Here is a 12,610-nt window from a genome sequence, read left to right as displayed (position 1 = left end):
CTTTTTTTCTGATCTTTTTGCATAAAGGTTTTAATCAAAAGACAGGTAATTTAATTACTTTCGATGTGCTAAAATATTTGTTAAATAAATGTTATTTCAAAAAAAGCATATGCAATGTGCTCTGACAGGTAAAATCCGATTCTTTCTCTCTTTCAAGTTCAAAGCAAATTTGAATGCCAAAGGATTTTAGATATGCATATACAAGACTATGTAGTATATTAACATCAACAAATTAATAAAATAAGTAGCAAATGAGAAATAAATGACAGACAAGTTGAACAGACATTATCTCTAATTATCAGAATTGCAAGATTAAAACAGCTGAATATAGGCTTAAATAATCTAGAAAGCAACTACTGCGCGCTGATATTTCTTCTTCTTTTTTTCGGAATAACGAACAATTTCAACCGCGGGGAGATACCGACAGCTTGATTTGCAGTATTTTCTAACATGTTAGAAGCGGGCAGCGGACATCAGCTAGCCGTAAAGACGGGCCCGCACAAAAAAAAACATGGCTGCCGGTGGAGAAGCGGCTGTGCCCTCAGCAGCTGATTGAGACGGAGCTGCATATCCCGAGTGCACTAAATACTTCGAGATCCGGGAGAAATTCTACCCGATAATCCAACACATACAAAACAACTTTGAGTCCCTGTCGAACAGAACCCATCTTACTGGGGGAGTGTGTGTGCTGCTGTGTGTTCACCCAACAATACCCGCTCCTGTCTCCAACACACAAATACTGGAACTCTTTATGTGGACTTACTTTTGATAATAGGCTACTATTATTACCTTTATCCTGTTTAATGTTATCAAAAATCTATTTTTATTTTTATTATTATATTTTTATTTTTTATTCTATTTTTATTTTTATTAATCATTTTTTTATTAGCCTATATGTTATTTTCATATTTGTTTGCACTACTGCCCTTTTTGCACTGTCTTGTTTGTGAGACGCGCACTGCTTTGGCAAAACGAATGTACAGTTACTTGTCATGCCAATAAAGCACCTCAAATGTGAAAATAGCCTAGGCAACAAATAACAAATAGTAGTGTAATAATAACAAAAAATGCCCTTTTCATTTTCATACAATAGGCCTATGTGTGGGTTTTGACAATATGTGTTTAATTAAGCTATAAAGATCAGATGAAATGCATAGTGAAATATGAAATAAATGTCTCTTTTGCTGAAAATTTAATTAATCTATATATTTATTATTTTAAAAATCAACTCATTTTTGCCCAGAGAAAGAGGCGCGCGGCACTAGCGGACATGGGGTGCTTTTCCAAAAAAAGACGTACAGTAACTTGCAGCTGAACTATGCACACTTTGGGGAAAAAAAGGATATAGTGATGCATGTCCCCCAAAACCCCTAGTTTCTCTGTCGCAGATCCATCATTTAAATCAGGTTAGTTATAAGTAAAACGCACATAATGATAAAGCACACCATCATCACGAGGGCAATTAAATAGACAACCTAAACATATTTTTAATTGTTTATTTATGTAATGTGAGTTTTTATAACTTTGTTCTTTAAATTATTTATAACTTAGGCTATTCTATCGAGATGACACCATAAAAGGCCTTCAATGCATTGATATAGGTAATAGGGATACAATGAAAAGCCGATTTTCACTATTGACCCTGTTTTTATTCATTGACGGCTTCCCAACGCCGCTTTTCTGTTGCGCGAAAAAAAGCTGCTGCAAATAAGCAAATTTATGACAAAACAATTTTAATAGTTTCATAGTAGTAGCTGGTGTGCTTCATCTGCGTGATTCTGATTTGACATTCTTCCGCTAAACTTGCACTGTGTTGATGTGTAAATGGACTATGTGTTGATGTGTTAATGGGCTATGATCTTTGCTATTGAGTTCTCTTTGCAACTTTCAATTTCGAGGTGGGGGAAGTGGGAAGAGGCAATTCAAATGTACCATCTCTAAAAAAAAGGCCGCTTACGCGGCATTTGTGTTTATTATTACCTTATTTTTATTTTATTATTATTAATTTATTCATTCATTCTTCATTCATTTTCTTTTCGGTTTAGTCCCTTTATTAGTCTGTGATCGCCACAGCGGAATGAACCGTCAACTTATCCAGCATATGTTTTACGCAGTGGATGGCAGGAGGGCCAGCTGGGGCTTCGGGACGGAGTGAAAGGAATTTGCCCCGAGTCTGGGAAAGATGGCTTGCCGTAATTACACTATAGTTTTCCTATCGCACACATGCGCCAAACAAATAAACAAATAAATAAAAAGGAAAAGAAAACATCTAGACTTATAGGCTGAGGTCTTTTTGCTTAAAATCGCCCTTATGTTTCCGTTTTAAATGTAAGGCTGTTGCATAGAATAATACAATTTTAATTTATAAGTGATTTTGCTGCGTCCCCCTTGATGTTTCAATAACGCATAATAATCTACACACCATATTAAAGACACAGCAGACATAAAGGTTGTGTGTGAGAGACCGAGCAAAAGAGCGCTCTCTTCACAGCTCTGTGGATGCTGCTAGCGGCTTCTTTCTTTTTGTTATTTATTTTGCAGATAATACACCATATGAATACAACAGAAAGACATAACACTTTACAAATTACCTTTTGTAGACTCAAAACAAGTGTCATATCTTGATAAGCCTAAGCCACATTGAAATATAATTTAAAGAATTACATTATCGGATATAATAAAATCGCATTAAATAAATAAACCAATATAAAACAAGCAAAAGCAAGCTATAACAGTTTAGGTAGGCCTATACATAAATAAAACCGTTAAAGCCAAATCAAACTTTTATTTTACAAGATATTTTCTTTTAAAAGATTTTAGATATTTTCTAAAAACAATAAACACCAGAGAAGGTTAAGAATATTATTTATAAAGTATTTGGATATGATGATAATAATCAAATCGTGCAAACAGAGCATTTTTGGGAACACGTTTCAGGTCTCTCCAGTGCATTTGGGCTGAATGTTTGACTGTGTCTAAATGAGGATGTTATAAAATACATTTTCTACCGAGTTATTAACGGATGCACGATGCCAACACTCGGGGGACGTTCTGGGGGCTGGGTTTGCGTTACGCGCTGCGAGCTATAGGCCGACAGTGGAAATGCGACATGACTTCGGTCTCGATGCCCATTAACACCTGAAAGACAAGCTTTTGGTTATGAGACGGGGGAAGGGGTATGTCTCCACCCTCAAGTGTTTTCCACAAACATGGTTACACAAAATCCAAAACTCCCGAGGACGGATGGCGTAACCGTAGCAAAACCTATGCGTTTTAAAACCAAACCGCAAATGGGGCCTTATGAAAATGAATGTTTCTATGCACAGCAACTTCTGGACTGAACTATACTTGTTATTTAAAATATCTCTATTACACTCTAGCATTCGCCAAAACGAATTTGTACATACAAACACCGAACATAGCCTAGCTGAATAGGGTGTTGCCTGCTGAGCCATGACAGCAGCAGACAATTCCGCACGACCATAAAGCCTTCACCCGACAGTTATTTTCTAATATTCACAACGCGAGCCACAACAATAGACATGCCATGCCCATCATCCTTACAGACAACTTCGCTTTAAACTGTATTAAGGTCCCATTTACACTGCACAGCAGTTTTATATAAAACGTTAATGATACATATAACAGGCTACATTTTGATGGTGAAATAACCTTTTAAACGATGGCTTTTTATTTCAGTATTCAAACATTAAATAACGAATGCATCAAGTGAAATAACGAATATGCAAAAACACATGTATATAAATATAAAGGACTATTATAATTAGCAAAATGCTGCTCTATAGACAAATACTGCTTGACATTTTAGAAAATGTTTTGCGTATACCCAGTACCGAGAACAAACAAACAAAAGCACATGGCTTGTTAATCAATTTAATCAAGCTCTAGCCATGAATAAAATAATAGACTATTTTATTATTTTAATATTTTAGACGACGGGTTAGTAATTATATTATAAATGGTTATGTTCAAATCAATGAAATAATAACTTTAATAATTCTGCTTTACATTTTTCTATGCATTACTAACATCACTAAACCATACATTTGTTTTATAAGTTAACCAAATATTTGCAGAGATTCAGCGGTTTTTTTTTTCTGACGCGTCAAATTCAAATACAAAACATACTGAGCCATTAAGTAAAAAAACAAAACAAAACAACAGTTATAGCTACTTTAAAGGAGAACATTGACGTTTTGAAAAAAAAACTGAACTGAAACTAAAGTATTAAAAAAACAAACCTGCTAGACTTAATTTATGTCCTGTGGCAAAAATATTTTTATTATAATCTGCTTAAAATAGGTCAGATTATTTTATTTTTTTCTGCTTTTGATGAAGCTGCATTCAACTTAAGCTCAATGTCGGCAATGTCTTTAAATAAATAATATATCTAGGCCTATTTTCATTATTCATTAATTTTCATTATTCGTTTATTATTATCTATAATTGTTGAGACATAAAATGAGATAGTAAACTATAATCAACAACGAAAATGTAAGTAAAAACAGAAATAAAAACATAAATGAAAATGTCTTGTCTTAGTCCTGTCAAAATAGCAAACACTGAAAATCTCTCTATATTTAGGTTAAAAGACTGCTTTATTTATTTATTTATTTATTTATTTATTTATTTATTTATTTATTTATTTATTTATTTATTTAAGACTACTTATTTGTACTGAATGTTTATGCTTTCATTTTAGTTGCAAAAAGATCAGAAATTGATCTCGCACGCGCAGGGAAAAAAGGCAATTATGCCACACATGACTTGCATCGCTCTCATGCCAAGTTTTGAGGATAAATTCGCATTTAGATGCTGCTTGAAATAAAATAAAACTATCAAAAAGCACATTAATAAAAAAATTAAAACATTCATAAAGGAGTATCTTATGGAAAAACACTATGGGCCCTGCTTTCGGTTTTAAAAGAATCAAGCAGCTTTAAAAAATATCTAATTTGCTGAAGAGAAATGACACGAAAAAAAAAATAAAATAAAAAGATTAAACATATCAGGACTGTTAAAAGAAAATTCCTCTTTGATATATTCTTTCGACTCCGATACATCAGCTAAGATTATGAATGACGGAGTGTCTCTCCTGCTTCAGCAGCGTGTCCCGCTGGTTAAACGATGAGGCGGAGAGAATGCGCTGCTTAGTGAACCTAACGCGCCATTATTTTAATTCTATATTCGTGAAGAATGAGCCAACCGCATATGCTTAGTCCTGTTGGTCGGGACTCTGCTTTATAACTTAGTTTATTACAATAATCACACTTAGCTTTGCCATCGTTCTTCACATGTTGCCACTCGGCACATCTTGCGCTCCATCTTTAAACAAATGTTTACATTATTGAGGTGCTCTCCGGCGGCGAAGTTTCTGGCAGAGTAGCGAGTGAAAAAATGTGCTTGCAGAAATTGGAATCAAAATTTAAATTATATATAACAAGCATCGTATTCTTTCTAATCCTCGCCCAGTTTTAATACAAGTTGTTTTTATATTTGTGGCTGTGAAGTTTATTAAGAATATATATATATAGCCTACTTTATTTTTTTATACTTTAAGTGATCTGCTTGAGGTAGGTCACGTTTATCAATGGTAAGTTTTAGCCTAAGTTTACATCAATAACATGTGTATTGTCCTTTACCATACAAAAAAAAAACAAGAAAAAAAAAACATTATTATACATAGTTGCCTGTAGCCTAAAGGCCGCAAATGCATTAAAAGGCAAGCGCATATCTTAGCCTTGAGTTTGTTCACACTCTGCCTGTATTAACATAAATGTTGTATTTTAATATAGCTTATTTTGATGAATTAGCTCTAACCTTCGACAGTTTTTTCTTCTTTTTCCGCGGTTATGCGGCATTATATTTCACACACATTTGCAAGGTGACTGAATATGAAGTTAAAATACAAAACATACTGAGCCATAAGTAAAAAAAAAAAAAAAAAAAAAAAAAAAACAACAGTTATAGCTACTTTAAAGGAGAACATTGACGTTTTGAAAAAAAAATGAACAGAACTGAAACTAAATTATTAAAAATAAACCTGCAAGACTTAATTTATGTCCTGCGGCAAAAATAATTTTATTATACTTTTAGTGATCTGCTTAAGGTAGGTCAATTTATTTTTCTCAGTGTTTCACGTACTGTACGGCAATGTCTTTAAATAAATAATTTATTTAGGCCTATTTTCATTATTCATTTATTTTCATTATTCGTTTATTATTCGTTTATGTACAATTGTTGAGACATAAATAAGATAGTAAAATATAATCAACAACGAAAATGGAAATAAAAACAGAAATAAAACATAAATGAAAATGTCTTGTCTTAGTCCTATCAAAATAGCAAACACTGAACATCTTTCTATATTTAGGCTGCTTTATTTATTTATTTATTTATTTATTTAAGACTACTTATTTGTACTAAATGTTTGTGCTTTCATTTTAGTTGTCTTTTACTTCTTCAATTCTATTTTCCAAAACGAATCCTCTTTGCACTTAAAAAGTTTACAATAAAGCGTGTTAACAAATTTTAAATGATTAATGAAGGAATTATAATGCTTTGACTTATTGTTTAATATCATTTACAAGCACAGTAGCTGTATGATCTATTTCTGTCCGTTCGCATCCCGTCCCTTTGCGCCCCCTGGCGGCTCATTCACAAACTGCGGTCATACACTAAAAACAGAGCGGCACCTATTTCAAACGGCGGCGGTACCAGCCGCGGCGTTAATAGCCACTTTGAACTCTCACCTACTGTATACACAACTTAAAATGAGGTATGATAGCTGATAGAAGATGTGAAGAGTCCAAAACAATATTATACGGACAATAACCCAGATAAACCTCCTAAAGAGCAGGAAAATGCATTTAAAACAACCTCACAGTAAAAAAAAAAAAAAAAAAGCAAAAATTTTAAAAGATACAATAAAATGTGTCCCATTACAGGTTGCACAAAGCACAGATAGGCACATTTCACAAACGATACAGTAATATACCTGTCACTGAATGACAATCCCTTGAAAAGATTTAGCTTTTGGTCAGAATTAATGGAAAACTATGCAAGTAAATTTTGAGCAGTCTTGAAAATCGAAGATGGAGAGCACTGATACACGGTAAATGAATGTTTTTACATTTTATAACGATGGCTGTTTCTGCTGTTTTTTTGTTTTTTGTTTGCTTTTTTACTTTAATATTATAACACATCAACATATCACATTCATATGTCACCTATTGTGTAACCAGAACCTTGGTCTATTCAGTCATTTCCTCGAAAAAACTAAACAAAAAATAAAAAATAAGATCAAAGCAAGGGAAATATGATCAAACCTGAAGATGTTCCTGGATGTGTGTAGCACCTGCCACTCTGCATAAATGTTTGAAGAATCCCAATTTTAGAATCCAGCAGCTGAACAAGATGATCATCTTGAAGTAAACGAAAGCACTGGTGGCAATTCCACATCTGATGGGCCATTTCTAAAAAAGAAAAGCAGCAACAAATGTCAGTTTCATCATGAGGGAAAGAAAAAATCTGGAAAATTATACACAAACGCATATATACATACATACATACATATATATATATATATATATATATATATATATATATATATATATATATATATATATATATATATATATATATATATATATATATAAATATATATATATATATAAACGCAATTATATCCCAATTCGCATACTATTCGTCCTAAATAGTTTTTTAAAATATAATTAAAATAGAAAATAGAATTTGTATATCCCAAAAGTTTATTGTTTCTGGTAAAAATTCGAAATGCCCACAAAACTTTGCACATTGGAAATTAATTTGAATAAAACTACAAATGTGAGATAAGTGTAAACAAACTACAAACATGGTGGACGCGCGAGACCAACCTTTAAGTAAAGAGGCTTCGGTAAAGATGTTTGAATGACTGTTATTCAATATATATTCACTGGAAAATATTTAAATCATGTTTTCCATAGTTCATCTGCAACAACGTGAACTTACCTGAAGATATGTTTGAACTGACATTGTTACAACTTTTCATTCCGGAAAGTTGTCTCAACAAATGTTTGAGAAAATATGAGATATTTCAACAGTAGATAGTGATGTATGCTAGTTATTAACTGTACATTCAAATGTACACGATGCAGCCACAGCTCTATTCTACATACTGTCAAGCTCAAAAACAGATGTACCTGTAGTATGAAAGTAGAAATATTCGAAACCAGAGTGAGAATACTTAACCTTAACACACATTTCTGTTCAGCTAAGCCTCAGGTGGTTGTGTAGACAATGGACAACTCTTCTTTTTTTACTATAATTGAGAGGCATCTCCTGTAAGTGTCAGTGGGAATGAATTTACATACAGAACCTAGCCAATAGAAAGTAGCCCGCTGCCTAAAACATTGGCATTTAAATCTAAATGTTGATTGTTTTTCCTGCAAGAAACCTTGACAAGCATAATTGCCCATTGCAGGTCATGAAGTTTTAGTATGTACAGAGGCGTCACTGCATGTTACCTGGGCAAGGTGCAATTACCTCAAATGATGATAATATGACATGAATATCTTCACGATTTTCTCCTGATTGCTGACTTCTTTCAATGAAGAGGACGTGATTGGAAAGCAAACTGCCTGTGTTTTGCTACCCAGTGATAAATGCACTGTTTGAAGTGACCTTTAGTTTACATGAAGTTGCATTGCATGCCCAAAAGCAGTAAATCACAATGGTAAATGTCAGTACACGATTGTTCTTTTTAGCACTTGAGTTGGGAGAAATAAAAGTGACTTTTCATGCAAATTTGTGTAAATGCAGAAATCTAAAACGCTGATCTTATGGACAGCGGGGAGCTGACGCTACATCAGCGCTCTCACTCTGAGATTTCTGCTGCATATGGACCCAGGTGACTCTTATCCCCTTCAATATATGAAGGTGACCCGAGCCAGACCTCCAGTCGATCCTTTCTCACTCTCTCTGCACACACTTTGACTTGCTAATTCTTCTTCCTTTTCAGCACTGCACCTTGCGCAGGTTCTAGCTCTAATAGTTTCTTTTGTGTGCTGGAAATGGAGCTCAGGCTCTGGCAGATAAGAATGGGGTGGGAGGCCATTCGTCTCATCTTTCTAGCACATCTCATTGGCCGAACACGGAGAGGAGATGATCGCTAAGACACCGGCTTAAAGGCAAGAGAGCATGATGGATACTGAGAATCCGTTAAGCCTTTTGTCAATAAGGCTACAAGGTATTGCGTAAAATTCCCATGACTTGGTAAGGTAATAGTTTGGAAGATTCAAAAGCATATCACTGGTTATATTTTTGATTTTTAACTGATATGTGTGATAAAGCATTAACATCAGAACATATAATGTTATTGTGGGGGGACACATTATCTTTAAAAAGTTAAAGTATCTATAATTAGTCAGTGCAGACAATTTTGTTTATAATTATTGGAGACATTTATTTATTTCCTTTTTTGCAGTTTCACATTCAAGATTCAACATCACATTCAACACGGCCACTAAATTTATAAGGAAAATGCATTTGTAAATTATGTAAATGAGTATTTTAAATGTAAATAGGTTTTATTTTACAGTGGCCAGATTAAAATAAAACAGTTAAAATGAGAAATGTCATGTATAATAATTATTACAATTAACGTTAGATATCTTCTGTTTGACTAACTTATACTATGCAAGGGGAAATCAAGAACCTGCTATTATTTTGATGTACCAGATGGTAAAAACGAACAGGTAATTTTATTATTTACAGTACCCCTTCTACTAACTAGTCAAAAGAAAGGTCAGTGTACATTCTTGGCTTAACTTAAAGGTGTTATTAAAGCGGTTTAAAAGGTATGTTTATTATTACCTGAGTCGAGTCGTTAACGAACTCCACGTGCAGGTGTTGGAAGTTCATAAACGCCTTCTTCGTCGCCAAAAAACGAAAGGAAATTTAAGATTTTAAGTGAATTTTCACTTTCTCTACTGTGGTTCGTGTTTTCTGTCCTCTAAAGTCTCTTGTTTTTGTTGTAATGATGAGCGAGACAAACAGCTCCATAATGGCAAACACGTGAGTGAGCTGTCAGAATACCGAATCGCGAACCATTTGAACCGATTCAAGAAATGATTCAACGGATCACGCGGGAGTCGAAGAGAAATTCGACTTGAAATTCGAAACAATTAAGAAATGTTTCATCTATTTACTTTAGAATCATATGCGTTATATTATTCTGTTTTGAATGTGTATAGAAAATTTCAAATGCAAAAACTGTTCCTTTAGCTACATTCAGTCAACTGAATTTAAAAAACGAGTAAATGACTCAAACCACGCTTGGAAAAAATTGCGGTCTTTTGCTTCAAGATATTAACCGTTCGTCGTTTAACATTATTAACTTTAGAAGTTGTCAGATATTATACTTGATATTATTTAAATCTTACCTCACTCTTTAAGCATTAAAAAGCAGAAAAGCTGAGCTGGCTATCCTTCGGCCAGCTTTATGCTGCAAAGGCCTATACATTTTATAAAAGTGCTTATGTAGGCTAAGGCTATACTCGCTGTCATTCAAACTATTTAGGTCGAGGTACATTTTTTTTCATTACAATTACATACAAAATAAAGACCATCAGCTCCTGTAATATAGGCCTTATCACAGAAATTCGCTATTGATTACTGACATGAACCTTTAGTCCTATATTCGTTCAGATGTGTGTGTGTGTGTATGTATATATGTATATATATATATATATATATATATATATATATATATATATATATATATATATATATATATATATATATATATATATATATATATATAATTTATTTTATTTTTTTACTCAAAATTTTTTTCTTATTTTCTTCTTTTTTTTCCAATTACCTTGTTTTTAGACTACATTGGACTCCATCATAAGTGAACGCGCTGCTCCCTCTGAGATGTCCTTTTCTCCATCCTTCCTCAGCCTTATCTTTCCATCCAGATTCTCAGGCATCTTATCTCTCTCACTGTAGATTTCGATGTCCCTCTGAGACCATCAGAAGATGAAGCAGAGACATGCGAAAGAGTCAGAGATCACATGCTGTAAATAATGTCTCTGACCTGAGCCTGAGCAAACATTGAACAGACCACTTCACTTATCAACACTTATACAGTACAAGCTCCCAACCAAGCATGAACAGCTGGTCGATTGCCTGTCTGAGGCCTGTTCACCATTCAACAGTTTTATAGAGGTTTTTTTGAAATAGCATTTCACCTTAAAGGCATACTGTTAACCCAATATATTTGATTTGCTCTGTGTTTACTTGGTTCCAGTCATCTAAAACATAGATGACTTAGTTTTTTTCAAAAGAATATTATAGCATTTTGGAAAATTGACATCCTTGGTGATTTAGATAATACAAGACGATGGTCAGTGACACTTTGAGAGTCAAAAAAATAAATTATTAAGTACAGGTACCTATAACAACATTAATACATGTGCTCTTTTGCTGAATGAGATCTTATGAAGCAAACCTGAACATTATACTGTCAATATTTAAAAAAATATATTACCTTTAATCCACAGCTTCAATAAATAATCGTAAATGGATTCATGATCGTGTGGAGCACAAGGACCTTGGCATACTAAATGCCCTTCACTAATAATGGCACCCCTGGTAAATAAGAGCAAGTAAGGCTGTGAAAAAAACTAATCTCTTAATTGTTTAACATTTTAATATTTTGTAGAATAAAGAAAACCTGAAGATGTTTGTTTTTTTTTATATTTTTTTCATAAAACCTTTTCAAACACATTATTAGGGATTATTTTGGCCATTCGAGCCATTCTACTGACTTGACAGTACGTTGGGAAAGAAAAACACTCAGGTTGAATAAATTAATAGAAAATACGACAACAATAATCTGGGCCCGCTGTTAAAAATGGACATTTATTTTAAAGAAGTATAGTATTAGCCTTGGTAAGCTTCGAAAATAATCTGCAAAATAGTTCCAAACAATTTATATGGGCTGAATTTAATGAGTAAACCCAATGAATCATCTTTAAACAATTTTTATGTAAGCTACTGTATTTTCACTAAAAACTTTTCATATGCTACTAAATGTACTTCCTTTCAACAAAAGCAAGCCAGGAAAATCTATTTCCGCTGAAACTTTTTACTCAATAAACAGGACACCCACCTGATAAAAGCCTGACTGATGTGAAGCTGATATAATTAATGTGGGTGTTTAAGAGCAACTCACTGAAATGACTGACACCCTGCAATTTCCACAGACCGCTCAAGCTATAATTTACCTCATTATGCCACACAAAGGCACTTTTTATTATTTCTGAAAAGTTTTTTTTTTTCTCTCTCTCTCTCTCTGTTTTATTTTAATGGCGAAGGCTCTGATGTTCTCATGAAACCTCTGCAATTCCACATGCTGTTTTTCAATTTAGACGATCTCATGGGTTTTTGTAGATTATAATTATGAGCAACTGACCTCTGTGGCCCACAGCCCACTGAAAATGAGGGCTTTTAAATGTTCTTGATTTATTTTGCATTTGATTAAACAGAAAAGTCGTGATCGTGAACTTTTGAAATCATTATC

The 12,610-nt window shown here is 33.5% G+C and overlaps 1 protein-coding gene across 4 annotated transcripts in view; it reads right to left on the bottom strand.

The window, feature by feature from the left end:
* Window positions 1-12,610, bottom strand: part of syt1a (synaptotagmin Ia) — a 325,194-nt gene that overhangs the window by 306,614 nt on the left and 5,970 nt on the right. For 2 of the 4 annotated variants that reach the window (XM_073945927.1, XM_073945930.1), the window contains exons 1-2: window positions 9,895-10,106; window positions 7,350-7,496 (exon numbers count right to left, since the gene is read on the bottom strand). The gene's annotated coding sequence lies outside the window, so the exon portion shown is untranslated. Of the gene's footprint in view, window positions 1-7,349; window positions 7,497-9,894; window positions 10,107-10,903; window positions 12,039-12,610 lie in introns of those variants that run through there. The other 2 variants (XM_073945928.1, XM_073945929.1) reach the window with 2 other exon arrangements.

This window comes from Danio rerio, chromosome 4 (genome assembly GCF_049306965.1).
Source record: "Danio rerio strain Tuebingen ecotype United States chromosome 4, GRCz12tu, whole genome shotgun sequence".
Taxonomy (NCBI): domain Eukaryota; kingdom Metazoa; phylum Chordata; class Actinopteri; order Cypriniformes; family Danionidae; genus Danio; species Danio rerio.
Note: the sequence above shows the minus strand (reverse complement) of the source record. Positions and strands in the feature narration are given on the sequence as shown.